This window comes from Paroedura picta, chromosome 2, assembly GCF_049243985.1.
Source record: "Paroedura picta isolate Pp20150507F chromosome 2, Ppicta_v3.0, whole genome shotgun sequence".
NCBI lineage: Eukaryota > Metazoa > Chordata > Lepidosauria > Squamata > Gekkonidae > Paroedura > Paroedura picta.
In genome coordinates, this window is record NC_135370.1 from 178,687,533 (window position 1) to 178,705,468 (window position 17,936).

The 17,936-nt window shown below is 49.1% G+C and overlaps 1 long non-coding RNA gene across 1 annotated transcript in view; it reads right to left on the minus strand.

Moving 5' to 3' along the window:
* LOC143828856 (uncharacterized) overlaps positions 1-17,936 on the minus strand; it is a 29,037-nt gene that overhangs the window by 9,204 nt on the left and 1,897 nt on the right. The window contains exon 2 of the long non-coding RNA XR_013227937.1: positions 4,225-4,282. This is a non-coding gene — a long non-coding RNA (uncharacterized LOC143828856). The remainder of the gene's footprint in view (positions 1-4,224; positions 4,283-17,936) is intronic.

A 17,936-nucleotide genomic window follows, 5' to 3' on the forward strand; every position in this document is an offset into this window, starting at 1 on the left:
GGCTGGCCTGCGCAGGCGTGCAAGGCAGAGGCCCGCCCTCGGCCCCCACCTGCCCTGCGCCGCCATGTAGGTGCACAAGACTGGCTTGTGGGAGAGGTGTGCGGGAGGCGAGGTGAGCCCAGTCGGAGGGAGGGAGGGAGGGGCACCCCACCAGCGCACCCCACCTTTGGGCCCTTAATTCTGGTCACCCTACCATAAGACCTTTTTTTTTTTTTTTAAAGAGCAGAGATAATTAGAATGCTGATTTCGGCCTGCTACTTCTTATTCAGACGTCAGGAATCAAACCCCCCCCCCCCATGCCCCACACAGAGCTCTGCACTCTGCGAATTCTAACAGGTTGGTGATTCCTGGCTCACGTGAGGTATGCCTGGCCTTGACCAGGGCCAGGGCCTTTTCGGTCCTGGCCCCACCTGGTGGGTTACTAATTAGCAGGGGCAATGACTCTGAGAATGGTTCCCTTAGAGCAGAGGTGGCTGAAGTGTGGCTCTCCATGGACTACAATAACCATGAGCCCCTGCAAGTCCATGGAATCTGGAGAGAATAGTTTGGCCACTCCTGCATTAAAGGAGTGTTTGAAATAAAAAGAAAAGGGATTGCGGCTGGGATGTTCTGCATTAGGAGCAAATTCCCTGCCACTGAGCCATGGTCCCTTTTTCCTATCAGATTGAGGGATGTTGCCCAGAATGAGTCATAGAAATATAGAGTTGGAAGAGACCATCCAGGCCATTTCGTCCAACCCCTTGCTCAATGCAGGATCAGCCTAATAAATCATCCATGATATCTGTCCAGCCACTTCTTGAAGGTCACCCAGTGATCAGGTCACTATGGTCACTATGGCAGAGTGGGGATTTGAACTTAGGCTGTATCCTGACACTCTATAACTATCTCCAAGATAACCATCTCCAAGATAACCATCTTAAAAGGTTGCCGTGTAGAGGATGGAGAAGGGCTGTTCTCTCTTGCCCCGGAGGGACACAAGAGAACCAATGGGATGAAATTAATTCAAAAGGAATTCTGTCTAAACATCCAGAAGAAGTTCCTGACAGTGGTTTCTCAGTGGAACAGGCTTCCTCGGGAGGTGGTGGGTTCTCCATCTTTGGAGATATTTAAGCAGAGGCTGGAGAGCCATCTGACAGAGAGGCTGATTCTGTGAAGGTTCAAGGGGGTGGCAGGTGACAGTGGATGAGCGAGAGGGTTGTGGGTATCCTGCATAGTGCAGGGGGTTGGACTAGATGACCCAGGAGATCCCTTCCAACTCAGTTATTCTATGATTCTATGATTCTAACCCCTTCTCCACTGTGGCTCTCCATATGAGAAAGAAGAAGAAGGGTTAGGTTTTATACTCCGCTTTTCACGGCCTGAAGGATTCTGAAAGCGGTTGACTATCGCCTGTCCTTCCTCTCCCCACAAAGCGAGGCAGGTGGGGCTGAGAGGAAATAAGAGAGAAAACAGGTTACTAGCAACCCACTTTCAGCTCAACATGCCTATCAGGGTTGTTGTGAGGATAAATACAGAGTCAAGGAGCCTCTTTGGGTCCTAACTGGGGGAAAGGCAGTATATAAATGAAGTAAATAAGTTTTGAAAACCCTTTATCCATCACAGAGAAATTCTGATTCTGTCATGTCACACCTTCACCTGTAGATGACAGTATAAGCTCAATTAATAGTCCTGCCTTCCTAGTTGAACAGCCGACTTCCCAAGCAAATCCCTTCTCTGGGGTAAGGTTTCGCTTAGGCACTTGGGAAGATGCTTCATGAGGCTGTTTGCCTCTGTGTGCTGCAGATTTTAATGGGCCTAGCAGAAGGCTTAGAGGCGAACTGATCGAAAGCTGCTTGGTGGCAGCCTGGAGATTTGTTATTTGCTATTTGGTCCATCGATAATGTGAGAGACTCTAAGCTGAAATGGCCTGACTCTTCTCCCATTCCAGTCCCTTGGTTCCTATCCACTCTACCTAGTGTTGTTGTTAGGTGCGAAGTCGTGTCCGACCCATCGCGACCCCATGGACAATGATCCTCCAGGCCTTCCTGTCCTCTACCATTCCTCGGAGTCCATTTAAGTTTGCACCGACTGCTTCTGTGACTCCATCCAGCCACCTCATTCTCTGTCGTCCCCTTCTTCTTTTCCCCTCGATCGCTCCCAGCATTAGGCTCTTCTCCAGGGAGTCCTTCCTTCTCATGAGGTGGCCAAAGTATTTGAGTTTCATCTTCAGGATCTGGCCTTCTAAAGAGCAGTCAGGGCTGATCTCCTCTAGGACTGACTGGTTTGTTCGCCTTGCAATCCAAGGGACTCGCAAGAGTCTTCTCCAGCACCAGAGTTCAAAAGCCTCAATTCTTTGACGCTCGGCCTTCCTTATGGTCCAACTTTCGCAGCCATACATTGCAACTGGGAATACCATAGCCTTGACTAAACGCACTTTTGTTGGCAGGGTGATGTCTCTGCTTTTTAGGATGCTGTCTAGATTTGCCATAGCTTTCCTCCCCAGGAGCAAGCGTCTTTTAATTTCTTTGCTGCAGTCCCCATCTGCAGAGATCTTGGAGCCCAGGAAAATAAAATCTGTCACTATCTCCATTTCTTCCCCATCTATTTGCCAGGACCCCATGTAGAGAGCAGGAATTCAAGAATGCCAGATAAAGAGCAGAAAGAACGGGAGAGAGAGGATCACAAGGAATGATATCTGGAATATCGGGATAGACCATCCTTTCTCAACTTTTTTACCATCAAGAAACCCCTGAAGCATTCTCCACAGTTCAAGAACGCCCAGAAGTGGTGTGATCCTGCAGAATATGGTTGGGAAACAGAGCTGTGGACACGCCCACCCAGTGCCCCACCCCTTCCCACCCTCTCCAGGCCCTTCATTGGCTGTTTTGGGAGGGGGGGCAGATCAACATAACCATATATGATTGAATCAACTGATAAATATTTAACAAATTTAAAAATATATGGACTCCGGGGAATGGTAGAGGACAGGAAGGCTTGGAGGATCATTGTCCATGGGGTCGCAATGGGTCAGACACGACTTCGCACCTAACAACAACATATATTTTTAAATTTGTTAAATATTTATCAGTTGATTATCAGAGTCCACAAGAAACTTCACAAAACTCTGGTTGATAAAGTATGGTGTAGACACAAACTTGGCCAGTTTTTTGGGGATGAGGTGAGAGCTGGGAATCTTACATTCTTGCTGAATTAGGAAATTTTCCCCACTTGGTTAGAAAATAATTTTTAAAAGGGCTCCGGTGCTGAATTGGCTTGACCTGGATGGCTCAGGTCAGCCTGAGCAGGAACCTAGAAAGCTGAGCAGCTAAAACATAGGAGGACATCACGGAGTCAGAGTGGTTAAAGGGTGGCAGCCTCTAATCTGGAGAACCCGGTTTGATTCCCTCCTCCTCCTCCTCCTCCACTAACTGGGTGACCCTGGGCCACTCCCAGTTCTCTCAGAGCTCCCTCAGCCTCACGGACATCACAGGATGTCTGGTGCAGGGAGAGGAGGGGAAGGTGATTGTAAGCCCGTCTGAGACACAGGAAGCCCGCTGGGTGACCTTGGTCCATCACAGTTTTCTCAGAGCTCTCTCAGCCCCACCTACTTCGCAGGGGGTCTGTTGTGAGGAGAGGAAGGGAAGGCTATTGTAAACCGCTTTGAGACTCCTTCTGGTAGTAAAAAAAAGTGCAGTACAAAAACTAACTCTTTTTCTTTTTCTTCTTGGCTTATGATGCTTTGCTTTAGGATGCTTTGGGCTGATCCTGCATTGAGCAGAGGGTTGGACTAGATGGCCTGTATGGCCCCTTCCCACTCTATGATTCTATGATTCTATGATGGATTTTTTGTTTACATGCTTGCATGCACACTTTCGGATGCTAGACAAGGAGACTGATGGGAAAATTCCAAAGCTGTTGAGTTTTTGACAGTGACAGTTTGTGAGTGAGTGCCTCTCCTCTGTTCATGATTCAATCAACCTCTCTGCATATATGTTTTGCGTATTACAGAAACAGGTGAGCAGAACAGAAATGTAATGTAACATCACCAGAAGAAATTGTACCTTTGGATAAGATTTATCCCAGAGGAAACAGTTTATGTGAAATCTTTATGTTCAAACCTTTGACGCAAGGTAAGTATATAACTTTAATTCTTAACAAAAGGAAGACTATACATTTATTTAACAAGAAGAAAAACAACCAAGAAAGGGCAGCTTTATCTTAACAGTTAGAGCCAAATTTTCTTACCTCCCTCCTAATTCTGCCTGGGATGTCACTAGCGTAATAGCTTTCACCCAGATTGCACCTATTTTAACAAAGATAGTGACAGAAATCAGGAACCCAGCAAAATACTCGATATTTACAACAGCATGTGGCAACAAATCTAAGTTACACATACCGCTGACTCATGAGCACACGCTGTGAATACAGTAATGGCCAAGAACAGACCAGTTGTACAAAGTTATTATGCCGTATATGCAGGCCTAATTGACAGCAAAACTTTATAACAATTCCATTGATTCATATACTAACTGCCTTGCCTGGAACAGGTATTTTATCCTTTCAGGGTGTGTTGTTATTATTTAGAAGGACGCTCAGGGCTGGGAATGCATCTGGTCTAGTGATTATTGTATGTATAGAAGGGTGGTATAGAAATATCAATCAATCAATCAATATTTTGGTCTAGTGTATGTGTCATTTAGAGCCTCTTGTGGCACAGGGTGGTAAGGCAGCAGACATGCAGTCTGAAGCTCTGCCCATGAGGCTGGGAGTTCAAGCCCAGCAGCTGGCTCAAGGTTGACTCAGCCTTCCATCCTTCCGAGGTCGGTCAAATGAGTACCCAGCTTGCTGGGGGGTAAACGGTAATGACTGGGGAAGGCACTGGCAAACCACCCTGTATTGAGTCTGCCATGAAAACGCTAGAGGGCGTCACCCCAAGGGTCAGACATGACCCGGTGCTTGCACAGGGGATACCTTTACCTTTACCTTTATGTGTCATTTATATTTGTTGCTGTATGCAGTATCTTAATGGATGTGACGTTATACCTGCAGCTTCATTTTTACTTGGGGAGCAAAGAATCTTGTTTTTAATTAATAGTTCCTGGGCACTTTGCAACCAAAAGATACATTTTGGTCTGTGTTTTAGCCAGCATGGTGTCATGGTTAAGAGCAGCGGCTTCTAATCTGTCTAGATGGGTTTGATTCCCTGCTCCTCCACGTGCAGCCAGCTGGGTGATCTTGGGCTAGTCACAGTTCTGTCAGAGCTCTCTCAGCCCCACCTCCCTCTCGGGGTGTCTGTTGTGGGGAGTGGAAGGGAAGGTGATTGTAAGCTGCTTTGAGACTCCTTTTGCTTGTAAAATTTAGGGCAAAAAAAGGCTTCTTCCCCCTTCCTCTCCAGCAACATATGCTCTGCCAGAGCCATCCTTTGACCCCCCCCCCCTTCCCCATCTCATGCTTGTCAGAATGACCCATCATCAATTTCCCTTCTTCCTGAAAGCTTTTTTAAATTACTTCTATGCGCCTTCTTGGTGTTTCTAGCATTCTCCCCGGTCTGCCTTCCGTATAATTTCCGGTTCCCTTTATGCGTGTGTTGAATTGTTACGAGTTAATGAGCCCAGGCTGTCTCCCTTAGCATTAATATAGAAATAGGGATTCCCAGAACAGTTTCCACACTGTAGAAAGGAGAGGGTTTTGTCTTTACTTAAATGAGCTTCAGTAGAATGTTTATTAGGGCAGGAAGGGAAAATCCCCAAAGGGACATCTGAGGCAGCATCGTGGAAGGGCACAAGAATGTAAGAGAAGTCGCCTTCGATCAGGCCAGTGGCTCATCCAGGAAATGGCTGCCTTACCTCAGGTTGGTCTCCTTAGTAGGACTGCCAGGTCCCCCTGGGGCACTGGCAAGGTATGGGGGTGTAGTTGCTGGATCCTGTTTGGGATACCCCTGGCGATTTGAGGAAGACAAGGACCTTAGTGGGGCAGGGAGCAATAGAGTCCACCTTCCAAGGCCTTCATTCTCTCCTGGGGAACTGATCTCTGCAGTCTGGAGACGAGCTGTCATTCCAGGGGATCCCCAGGCCCCATCTGGAGGCTGGCATCCCTCAGTCCTCCCTCCCAAGCAGCCCTTTCCTCTAGGGGAACTGATCTCTGCAGTCTGGAGAGGAGCTGTCATTCCAGGGGATCCCCAGGCCCCACCTGGAGGCTGGCATCCCTGAGTCCCCCCTCCCAAGCAGCCCTTTCCTCCAGGGGAACTGATCTCTGCAGTCTGGAGAGGAGCTGTCATTCCAGGGGATCCCCAGGCCCCACCTGGAGGCTGGCATCCCTGAGTCCCCCCTCCCAAGCAGCCCTTACCTCCTGGGGAACTGATCTCTGCAGTCTGGAGAGGAGCTGTCATTCCAGGGGATCCCCAGGCCCCACCTGGAGGCTGGCATCCCTGAGTCCCCCCTCCCAAGCAGCCCTTTTCTCCAGGGGAACTGATCTCTGCAGTCTGGAGAGGAGCTGTCATTCCAGGGGATCCCCAGGCCCCACCTGGAGGCTGGCATCCCTAAGTCCCCCCTCCCAAGCAGCCCTTTCCTCCAGGGGAACTGATCTCTGCAGTCTGGAGAGGAGCTGTCATTCCAGGGGATCCCCAGGCCCCTCCTGGAGGCTGGCATCCCTGAGTCCCCCCTCCCAAGCAGCCCTTTCCTCCAGGGGAACTGATCTCTGCAGTCTGGAGAGGAGCTGTCATTCCAGGGGATCCCCAGGCCCCTCCTGGAGGCTGGCATCCCTGAGTCCCCCCTCCCAAGCAGCCCTTTTCTCCAGGGGAACTGATCTCTGCAGTCTGGAGAGGAGCTGTCATTCCAGGGGATCCCCAGGCCCCGCCTGGAGGCTGGCATCCCTGAGTCCCCCCTCCCAAGCAGCCCTTTCCTCCAGGGGAATTGATCTCTGCAGTCTGGAGAGGAGCTGTCATTCCAGGGGATCCCCAGGCCCCACCTGGAGGCTGGCATCCGTGAGTCCCCCCTCCCAAGCAGCCCTTTTCTCCAGGGGAACTGATCTCTGCAGTCTGGAGAGGAGCTGTCATTCCAGGGGCTCCCCAGGCCCCGCCTGAAGGCTGGCATCCCTGAGTTCTGGGGGGGGGGCAGGGACCTCAATGGGGCACAATGCCTGAGAGTCCCCCTTCCAAATCAGCCCTTTTCTCCTGGGCAGCTGCTCTCTGTAGTCTGGAAGTGAGCTGTAATTCTGAGGGGTCCTCATGTCCCACATGGACGTTGGCATCCCTGAGGGACAGGGACCGCAGTGGGGTACATTGTCCAAGAGTCCAGCCTCCAAAGCATCCAATTCCCCCATGGGATCTGATCTCTGGAGATGAGCTGTGAAACCGGGGGAATCCCCAGGTCCCACCTGGAGGCTGGCCTGTCTAACCCTGAGGGCTTTATACTAGGGACACCAGATAGGACCCCTGAGGCTTTCACTGCCCATCTCCAAATTAATGCCAGGAGGCCATACCAGGCAGCAATCAGACCTAGCAAAGCCAGGAATGCCGGAAATTATTCTCTACAGCTCAGCAAGCACGAGGCCTAGGTGTTAGGAAAGAAGTTTGAAAAGATTCGGGAGGGGTGCTTCACCGAATGAACGGGTCAGGGACGATGGAGTTGTTTTGGGAAGGCCTGGTGGAACGTATTCCTTGGCAGGCCGTCAGGGAGGAGGGCATGGAAGGGTCTGGAAACTGTCCATTGCTCCAGTTTTTCTTTTTCCGTGTGAGTGGAGTGTGTGCCTTGGAATGTGTAAACATTCAGGGAACGAACATTGATCTGGCTGCACAATGTTCCTGCTTGGGCTGGCACCATTCAAGCGGGGCACATTGGGTTGGATCTCGCCGTCTCTTGTGTGGCGTCTGATGTGGCCAGCCTCCCTCTACCTCCGCAGAAGGATCGTTCTGAAGAGGCTTGCCAGTCCCTAGTTGGGGGTGGGGGATCCCCAGGCTTGGAGTCTCTCCCCATTTCAGAATTCCGAGTACCCCCACCCAAAAAAAAACAGCCGAGAAGCCGGAGGTAAATGTGATGTGCTTGCATCACCCAGAAGTGACATAGACACATTGGTGATGTGTGTGTGTGTGGGTAGAATGCTCTGTTTTGGGGGCAGAACTCTATGGTAAGAAGCTAACTCTACCATAGAGTTTTGCCCAAAAACTAGAGTGTCATGCACACCCCCTGACAGGTTCAATGTGCCCATGTCACTTCTGGGTGATGTAGCAATGCCACATTTACTTCCAGGTACTTCCCTTCCCTCATTTCCTGCGGGCTGATCCAACAGAGCTGACAATCCTACTTCTGAATTTTACATGTGGGGAAGACTACACTGGAATGGGCACAGACGTCCTGTGAGGTAGTTGGGGCTGAGAGAGCTCTGAGAGAACTGTGACTGGCTCAAGGTCACCCAACTGGTTGCATATAAAGGAGCAGGGAATCAAACCTGGTTCTTCAGATTAGAGTCCGTTGCTCTTAACCACCATACTACGCTGGCTGTCCCATAATGGGCACCATGTGAGGTAGATGGGGCTGAGAGAGCTCTGAGAGAACTGTGACTGGCCCAAGGTCACCCAGCTGGCTGCATGTGGAGGGGCAGAGGGGAATCAGACCCGGTTCTCTGTATTAGAAGTGCTGCTTTTAACCACTGCCCCATGCTGTAACTTATGCACAGATACATCCTTTAAATCCATTCAGTTATCATCTGAGATGTGGCGTTATCGCTAAACTGGTGCTTGAACTTTTGAAACATAGGTGGCAGTGTGCCCTTAGGAAAAACCCGCAGTTCTTTCTTTTTAAAAAAAAGTTCTTTTTTACTTTACTTATTTGCATTCTGCTGTCCTCAGTGGCCATCACGAAGGGGTGTGCTCCTTAACAGGAGTATCACGAAAGACAGCTCCCCGCCTCAAACCGTCTAACCTCTCATGTTTTGACGGCGAATTGAAACGAGAAAAGCAGCAGAGGGAAATAATGCAGACAGGGCCTTGTCCTTCAGCTAAGCTGTGCACACAACAGTTTGGGGAGGGGAGAAACCTCAGAAAGGGTATAATGCCAAAGAGGGATATAATGCCTTTTTTAGAAGAAGAAGAAGAAGAAGAAGAAGAAGAAGGAGAAGAAGGAGAAGAAGAAGAAGAAGAAGAAGAAGAAGAAGAAGAGTTGGTTCTTATATGTTGCTTTTCTCTACCCAAAGGAGGCTCAAAGCGGCTTACAGTCGCCTTCCCTTTCCTCTCCCCACAACAGACACCCTGTGAGGTGGGTGAGGCTGAAAGAGCCCTGATATCACTCCCGGTCAGAACAGTTTTATCGGTGCCGTGGCGAGCCCAAGGTCACCCAGCTGGCTGCATGTGGGGGAGCGCAGGATCAAACCTGGCATGCCAGATTAGAAGTCCACACTCCTAACCACTACACCAAACTGGCTCTCTTTTTTTTATCCAAGAAGAAGAGCTGTTTTTTATAATACCCCACTTTTCTTTCCCCAAAGGAGTCTCAAAGCAGCTTACAATCGCCTGCCCTTCCTTTCCCCACAATAGAAACCCTAGAATCATAGAGTTGGAAGGGACCTCCAGGGTCATCTAGTCCGACTTCCTACAGAATGCAGGAAATGGCCACCGGAGCCCTGTGAGGTAGGTGGGGCTGGGAGAGCTCTGAGAGAACTGGGACTGGTCCAAGGTCAGCCAGCAGGCTGCTTATAGAAGTGAAGCAGGGAATCAAACCCGGTTCTCCGGACTGGAGGCCACCACTCTTGACCACTACACCACGCTGGAGCTCTGACCTCTGTAGTCTGAGATCAGTTGTAATTCCAGGAGGTCTGCAGGCTCCACCTTCTTTTATACCCAAAATTCAATTCAAAGTCCAAAATCACAAATGGAGGCAAATTTCCTCCTGACCAGAGTGGCCAGGTATTCCGGGTTTTTTTTGTGTGTGGGGAGGGGCATCATCTGGGCATGGAATTGGGGTCACTGTGGGGAGCAGGTAGTTGTGAATTTCCTGCATTCTGCAGGGGGTTGGACTAGATGACTCTGGAGGTCCCTTGCCACGCTATGATTCTAGGGTGTAAACTGCACGGAGCTTTTATTCCAACCCAGGATCGATTCAGTCCCTGCCCTTTACACAGAATGTGATTTCCGTTTGGATTTTGGGCGATTTTAATTTTCCTTCTGCAGCAAGAAGGACTGATCCGGAGTGACACTACCTTTATTGTGCGATATCTTGGAGTGCTTTTAATCCTCAATATCCATTTGGGAAAGAAAGCTCCGTGGTAGAGAACTTCTGATCATGTGCTACACCTGGTCATGTGACACGCTAGCCTTAAAGGAGAAGCCCCTAACTTCTCTCAACTTCTGTCGGTCCTGGATTTCTCCTCCCTCTTCTGCCTTTTTCGATCCTCTCCCCCTCCCCGCCAAGAAAAGAAAGAGGCTCCCTGCCTGGCTTCTCCCCCCCCCCCTTCAAGAAAAGAAAGAAAGAGCCCCCCCTCTTCTGAGCCTCCCTAACCACGTGCAGAAGACTTTCCTGTTTCAATGGGGAGGAGGGGAAGAGGAAGACCCGAGTTCAAAGCGAACTGAATTCAACAGGATTGACAATGGAATAAAGAAAGTAAGTGCAGACTCTGCCTAGGATTTTAACATGCAAAGCACTGCTTATGCATCTTGGCTCGGCACCTGCTCCTCAAACTAAATTTTGTCATTGAAGAATGGCTGAAATCACAAAAGATGGCAACATGACCAAATTCCCCATGGAAAGCCAACAAAATTCTGTTTCTTTACATATACACTGCAGAATCAGGTGAGTGGCTGTGTTGGTCTGAAGCAACAGAACAAAGGAGTCCAGTGGATTCCTAAGGGAGGCAAGCCATCCAACTTGCTGAAATCGATTGCAGCCATCTTGGGCTGACAGCAGGGCATGTATACCTATCTGCTGACAGGGTAAAATGGCTGCCAGCCGAACCCCCGAAATGAACTGGACAAAGGTCTGTGAAATCTATGGGACACACAAACTGGGGGCATTCTTGTGAGAAAATTTGGTTTGTGCCCCACTTTATGCCCAATCCCTCGCAATCTTGCCTTTTAAATAAATTCATTTCTGGGCAAGTACAATCGCTCAATAAAAAGTAATACAATCAACAGAAGTAAACAAAAAAAAAACATTAAAAATGATAAAACGTAAAGCAACCCCCCCCCCCGCCCTAAAGCCAGTGGTGAGAACCAGTGCATCCTGGATAACCGGGTTTCATTCTCCCCTCCTCCAAGGAAGGGGCACAAGAGACAAACACTGGCACATCCCTTCCTGCCCACCCACTCACAATCTGCCGGAGTTCATTTCTGTAAGATAAATATCTAGCCTCTGCTGAAAAACTTCCAAGGAAGGAGAACCCATCACCTCCCAAGGAAGCCTGTTCCACTGAGAAACCGTACTAACTGTCAGGAACTTCTTCTGGAGGTTGAGACGGAATTTAGAATCATAGAATCATAGAGTTGGAAGGGACCTCCTGGGCCATCTAGTCCAACCCCCTGCACTATGCAGGACACTCCCAACCCTCTCGCTCACCCACTGTCACCTGCCACCCCCTTGAACCTTCACAGAATCAGCCTCTCCCTCAGATGGCTCTCCAGCCTCTGCTTAAAAATCTCTAAAGATGGAGAACCCACCACCTCCCGAGGAAGCCTGTTCCACTGAGAAACTGCTCTAACTGTCAGGAACTTCTTCCGAAGGTTTAGATGGAATTTAGAATCATAGAATTGGAAGGGACCTCCTGGGTCATCTAGTCCAACCCCCTGCACTATGCAGGACACTCACAGACCTCTCGCTCACCCACTGTCACCTGCCACCCCCTTGAACCTTCACAGAATCAGCCTCTCCGCCAGATGGCTCTCCAGCCTCTGTTTAAAAATCTCCAAAGATGGAGAACCCACCACCTCCCGAGGAAGCCTGTTCCACTGAGAAACCGCTCTGACTGTCAGGAACTTCTTCTGGAGGTTTAGATGGAATTTAGAATCATAGAATCCTAGAGTTGGAAGGGGCCTCCTGGGTCATCTAGTCCAACCCCCTGCACTATGCAGGACACTCACAATCCTATCGCTCATCCACTGTCACCTGCCACCCCCTTGAACCTTCTCAGAATCAGCTTCTCTCTCAGATGGCTCTCCAGCCTCTGTTTAAAAATCTCCAAAGATGGAGAACCCACCACCTCCCGAGGAAGCCTGTTCCACTGAGAAACCGCTCCAACTGTGAGGAACTTCTTCCGGATGTTTAGAATAAAATGTGTGTAATGTAGGCAGGAGATCCTAAGATTGTCTGGCTGCCAGGCAAGAGATGTTTGGAGGTGGTTTGCGTTTACCTGCCATGGCCCTGGTGTTCCCTGGAGGTCGTCCTTCCAAGTCCTAGCCAGGGTTAATAGCTGCTGAGAGCTGGACCAGCTATCTGGCAGGGACTGGGGCTTTTACAGTCTATTTCGAGGGGGTGGCAGGGGGGAGATTTGGGGGGGGGGACTTTTAAAATCTCCCTGAGTCAGGATCTTGCAGCGTGTCCTTTCCGCACAATCTGTGACAAGCATGTCAAGGGACTTGCTGAGTCCTTTTAAACTCAGAGGAGCTGATGTCACTACAAATGAACCCTTGCTTCTACCCCCTCTGTGCCTGCTGACACCTTCATGCATAATACATGCCTCGTCGGCAGGGGAGGTGAGAAAGCGGGTGGGTGGGTGGGTGGCGTGTGGGGGAATCAGCACTTTTCAGGCCATCCCTGCGTTTCTGCCTTCATTAGAGATGAATCTGCAGAGCATTTGCATAGCAGCGGGAGATTCTGTTTCCAAGCTGGCAGGCAAACTACTCCGATGCCATACGAATACTTCCCTCGCCATTCCAAAAAAGTTCCTCCGATATGTTTTGTACCTCTGAGCTCATTATGGATAAGACCGACTACTGGGAACTACCAGAGATGATTTGAAGGAACTCAATGACTCATTTACACCAGGGCCCATTCCGCACACATAGGATAATGCACTTTCAAAGTTCTTTAGCAGCTTGATTTTCCCGTGCGGAACAGGAAAATCTACTTCTAAAGTGCATTATCTATTGTGTGCAGAATAGGCCTAGGTTTTAATTTGTACAGGCCTGACCTGGGCTGATACTGCATGTAGTTTATTTATTCCATTGTGGATCCTGCTGAATTCACAACGATTTGAACTTGGGTCTTCCTCTACCCCCCCCCCCTCCACACACACAATTGAACCAGAAAGTGTTCTGCACTGGACTGTGAAAGCTCAGAGCGGGGAGGGGAGCGCAGCAGGAGTCTCTTTCTTTCTTTTCTTGAACAGGGGAGGGGCAGGGAGGTTGGAGACAGCAGAGGAGGGGGGGGGGAAACCAAGAGGTAAATCTCTACTGAGAGAAGTTGGGGCTTCTGGAGCACAGTCACTTTAAGGTAAGCCTTGCAACTGGGAACCAGGAAGTCTTTGAACTGACTACCTGGCCAGTCAGGGAAGACTTCCTTGCTACAATGTTGGAGGCACCAGGAACGAGGCATAGTTATTTTGCAAAGAGCAGAGATCTGCACATTTACTCATGGCGGTTCTTGAAATATTGAGGCTTATATCCACTCCAGGGCAGAGTCTGCACTTACTTTGTTTATTCCATTGTCAATCCTGTAGAATCCAGATCGCTTTGAACTCGGGTCTGCCTCTTCCTCCCCTCCCCCCCCCCCCCGCATTGAAACAGGAAAGTGGTTAGGGAAGCTCAGAAGGGGAGTGGGGAGCCAAGCTTCTTTCTTTCTTTTCTTGAAGGGGGAGAGGAGCCAAGTAGGGAGCCTGTTTCTTTTCTTGGGGGGGGGGGGGAGGATTGAAGAAGGCAGAGAAGGGAGAAAAAAATCCAGGACCAACAGAAGTTGAGAGAAATTAGGGGCTTCTCCTTTAAGACGAGCTTGTCACATTACCAGGTGTGACCTATCAGAGGTTCTCTACCAGGGAGCTTTCTTTCCCAATCTGGATTTGAAAAATATTGAGCCTTAAAAGCACTCTATTGCACAATAAAGGTAGGGTCACTCCTGATCAATCCTTGCTGCAGAAGGAAAATTTAAATCGCCCAAAATTCAAACGGAAATCGCATTCTGTGTAGACGGCAGGGACTGAATCAACATGGGTCTGGAATAAAAGCTCCGTGCAGTTTACACCTGGGATATCGCAGGGAAAAGGTAGGGTCACCACAAATCAATCATGCATGTTGCAGAGGGAAAATCTAAAGCACCCAAAATTAAAATGCAAATCGAATTCATTGTAGACAGGAGAGAGATTCATTTGAACTAGAACTGGGTAAAAAGCCCCTTGCGGACTACACCCTGGATGGCCCAGATTGGCCAGATCTGTTCAGAACTTAGAAGCCAAGCTGGATTGATTCTGGTTAGCCGGGTAGGAAAGCCAGGGTTGCTACACAGAAGCAGGCAATGGAAAACTATATTGGTCTCCTGCTTTGACCTGGCTGCCCCAGGAAGTAGAGCCAAGCATGAAGTTCAGCAGCTGAACTTCCGTCATACCAGAAAAATTGACTCCAATAGCACCTTTAAGGTAAAGGTATCCCCTGTGCAAGCACCGGGTCATGTCTGACCCTTGGGGTGATGGCCTCCAGCGTTTTCATGGCAGACTCAATACGGGGTGGTTTGCCAGTGCCTTCCCCAGTCATTACCGTTTACCCCCCAGCAAGCTGGGTGCTCATTTTACCGACCTCGGAAGGATGGAAGGCTGAGTCAACCTTGAGCCGGCTGCTGGGATCGAACTCCCAGCCTCATGGGCAGAGCTTTCAGACTGCATGTCTGCTGACTTACCACTCTGCGCCACAAGAGGCTCCTTTAAGACCAACAAATATTCATTCAATGCGTGAGTTTTCGAGTGCACACACCCTTCCTCAGACTAAATGGAACAAGGATCCTAAGCGTACAGATATAAGGCAAAAGTAAATTGTGGCAAATTAGTAATTAGTAAACTGTGTCATACTATCCAAATGAAACCATATCATGCCATATGATTATTCTTTGCTGAAACAGCTAAACAGGGTGGGGTTGGATGGGGCCAGCAACTAGTCTCTTTTAATGATTTCTTTCCACAACTGGGAAAGTGTCTGCCATTAATTACTAACATGGACAGTTTTATTTCTCCAATGTTATTGTGAACGACCGCTAAACTCAAAATGGGATATTATGGCGCAGTTTACTATTTTGCCATTATTTACCTTTGCCTTTTGTCCATAGAGTTTTCATGGCAATGATACTGGAGTGGTTTGCCATTTCCTTCTCCAGTGGATCACCTTTTGTCAGAGTTCTCTGCTATGACCTGTCCGTCTTGGGTGGCCCTGCACGGCATAGCTCATAGCTTCACCGAGCTACGCAAGCCCCTTTGCCACGACAAGGAAGTGATCCTTGAAGGGGATCAGATACTTTGGCCACCTCATGAGAAGGAAGGACTCCCTGGAGAAGAGCCTAATGCTGGGAGCGATTGAGGGCAAAAGAAGAAGGGGACGACAGAGAATGAGGCGGCTGGATGGAGTCACTGAAGCAAACTTAAATGGACTCCAGGGAATGGGAGAGGACAGGAAGGCCTGGAGGATCATTGTCCGTGGGGTCGTGATCGGTCAGACACGACTTTACAACAAACAACAACAACTTTTGCTTTATATCTGCACGCTTATGATCTTTGTTCCATTTAGTCTGACTAAAAGTGCCTGCACATGAAAGCTCATGCCTTGAATAAATCTTTTTTGGCCTTAAAGGTGCCGCTGGAATCAATGTTTGTTGAGCTACTTCAGACCAACACGGCTGCCCACTTGATTCTGTCATAGAAGGATTTTGTGATGTGATGGCAGAGCGGCTGCTGCTGACACAACATTATGAAAAACATTGTACAGCCAATCAGATCTGCATTGGCTGGTCAGGACACTCAGTAGGCACCAGAAAAGGAGTTGGTGACCCCCCGCACTAGGTAGACTGGGAGAAGAGCTGTTTCTTTTAATACCCTGCATTTCACTCCCAGAAGGAGTCCCAAAATGGCTTCCAAACACCTTTCCCTTCCTCTCCCCACAACAGACACCCTTGGAGGCAGGTGGGCCTGAGAGAGCTCTAGCAAACCTGCTCTGTGAGAACAGCTCTGAAAGAACTGTGACTAGCCCAAGGTCGCCCAGCTGGCTGCATGTGGAGGAGGAGTGGGGAACCAAACCTGGCTCTCCAGATTAAAGTTTGCCACTATGAACGATGATGCCCTTTCTGTGTGATCAAGGGCTGGTTCCACAAACACATTGTCTGTCTTAGGAGGCCAACACAGATCTAACACCATTGTTTAAGGGGATGGCAGGTGACAGTGGATGAGCGATGGGGTTGTGAGTGTCCTGCATAGTGCAGGGGGTTGGACTAGATGACCCAGGAGGTCCCTTCCAACTCTAGGATTCTATGATTCTAAATTCCAACTCAACCTTCGGAAGAAGTTCCTGACAGAGCGGTTTCTCAGTGGAACAGGCTTCCTTGGGAGGTGGAGGGTTCTCCATCTTTGGAGGTTTTTAAACAGAGGCTGGAGAGCCATCTGACAGAGAGGCTGATTCTATGAAGGCTCAAGGGGGTGGCAGGTGACAGTGGATGAGCGAGAGGGTGGGGAGTGTCCTGCACAGTGCAGGGGGTTGGACTAGATGACCCAGGAGGTCCTTTGCAACTCTATGATTCTATGATTCTATGATTCTATGATCCAAACTATATTTTGTAATGCTGGGGTAGGAGTCTTGGATAATACATTTTGCTTGATTGTTTTGTTGTTGTCGAGCAGAGTTTGCAAGCTTTCCAGTTAGGCAGACGCCTTTGCCGGAACTGCAGCAGACAAAGCCTTTGCTTTGAGTTTTGCTGACTCCTGTCCGCCGTGAATGCAGCAACGAGGAGCTGGGCTTAGGGCATTGGTCGTTCTGCGAAATAAGCTGGCAAAATATATCTGATGCTTTAAAAAGAGAGAGAGAGAGAGAGAGAGAGAGAGACCTCCTGGGAAGGCTTTGAAAACAAAACCTCAAATTCCAGGGCAAGTAGAAAGTCCTCCAGGCCTTGCTGGTGAAAGCTTCCTCCCAGCCGTATTCCCTGAGGTGGAATAGAGTCCACCTTTTTCCTCCTCTTAAACGCATTAGGAAGAGGGTCAGGTTTCATGGGATGTATTTCTCCTAATGCTTCTGTTTGCACTGTTATGAAATAAGGGATTTCCTTTCCCTTTGTTTCCATTCCGTCTCCTCCTCAATTTCTCCTCCCTTGTTCCCCCTTACAAAAAGAAAATCCCTTATGCTTTTTTCCCCCCAGTTGTTTTTGAAATAGCCAGCCTCTTGCCAGGAAGGCAAAGGAATTATATACCTCAAATGCACCCGTGTTATGGCTCTGTTTCTCCCAAAACAAACAGAAGTTCTGTGATACTTTAAAGGTGTAGGGAAATCATTGTGAGCAAGTGACAGCGGAAAACTCTTCCCCTGCCACAAATCTTCTTGGTCTTTCAGGTGTTTCTGGACTCTTGCTGCTTTCTGTTGCTACAGACAGACTTGCTGCTTTTTATTGCTACAGGGCCACCCATCTGGATCTGTCTCCTTCTGTCATACAGAATGGAAATCCATCTACCTTGTGATATAAGGACAGATGGACACACATTCTAGTTGTACCTGAAGGAGGGAGCCGTGGCCCACGAAAGCTCCTGCCCTGCCACAAATATTATTAGTCTTTTGGGTGCTGCTGGACTCTTGATTCTATTATCTCTATTATCCAGTAGCAGCAACAGCTGTTCAAGGAAGAAGTTGGTAATACCTGATAGCCATCTTCAAGAATTTAAAAGGCTGCCGTGTAGAGGATGGAGCAGAGTTCTTGCCCGGGAGGGACGGACCAGAACCAATGGGATGAAATAAATTCAGAAGAAATTCTGTCTAAACCTCCCGAAGAAGTTCCTGACAGAGTGGTTTCTCAGTGGAACAG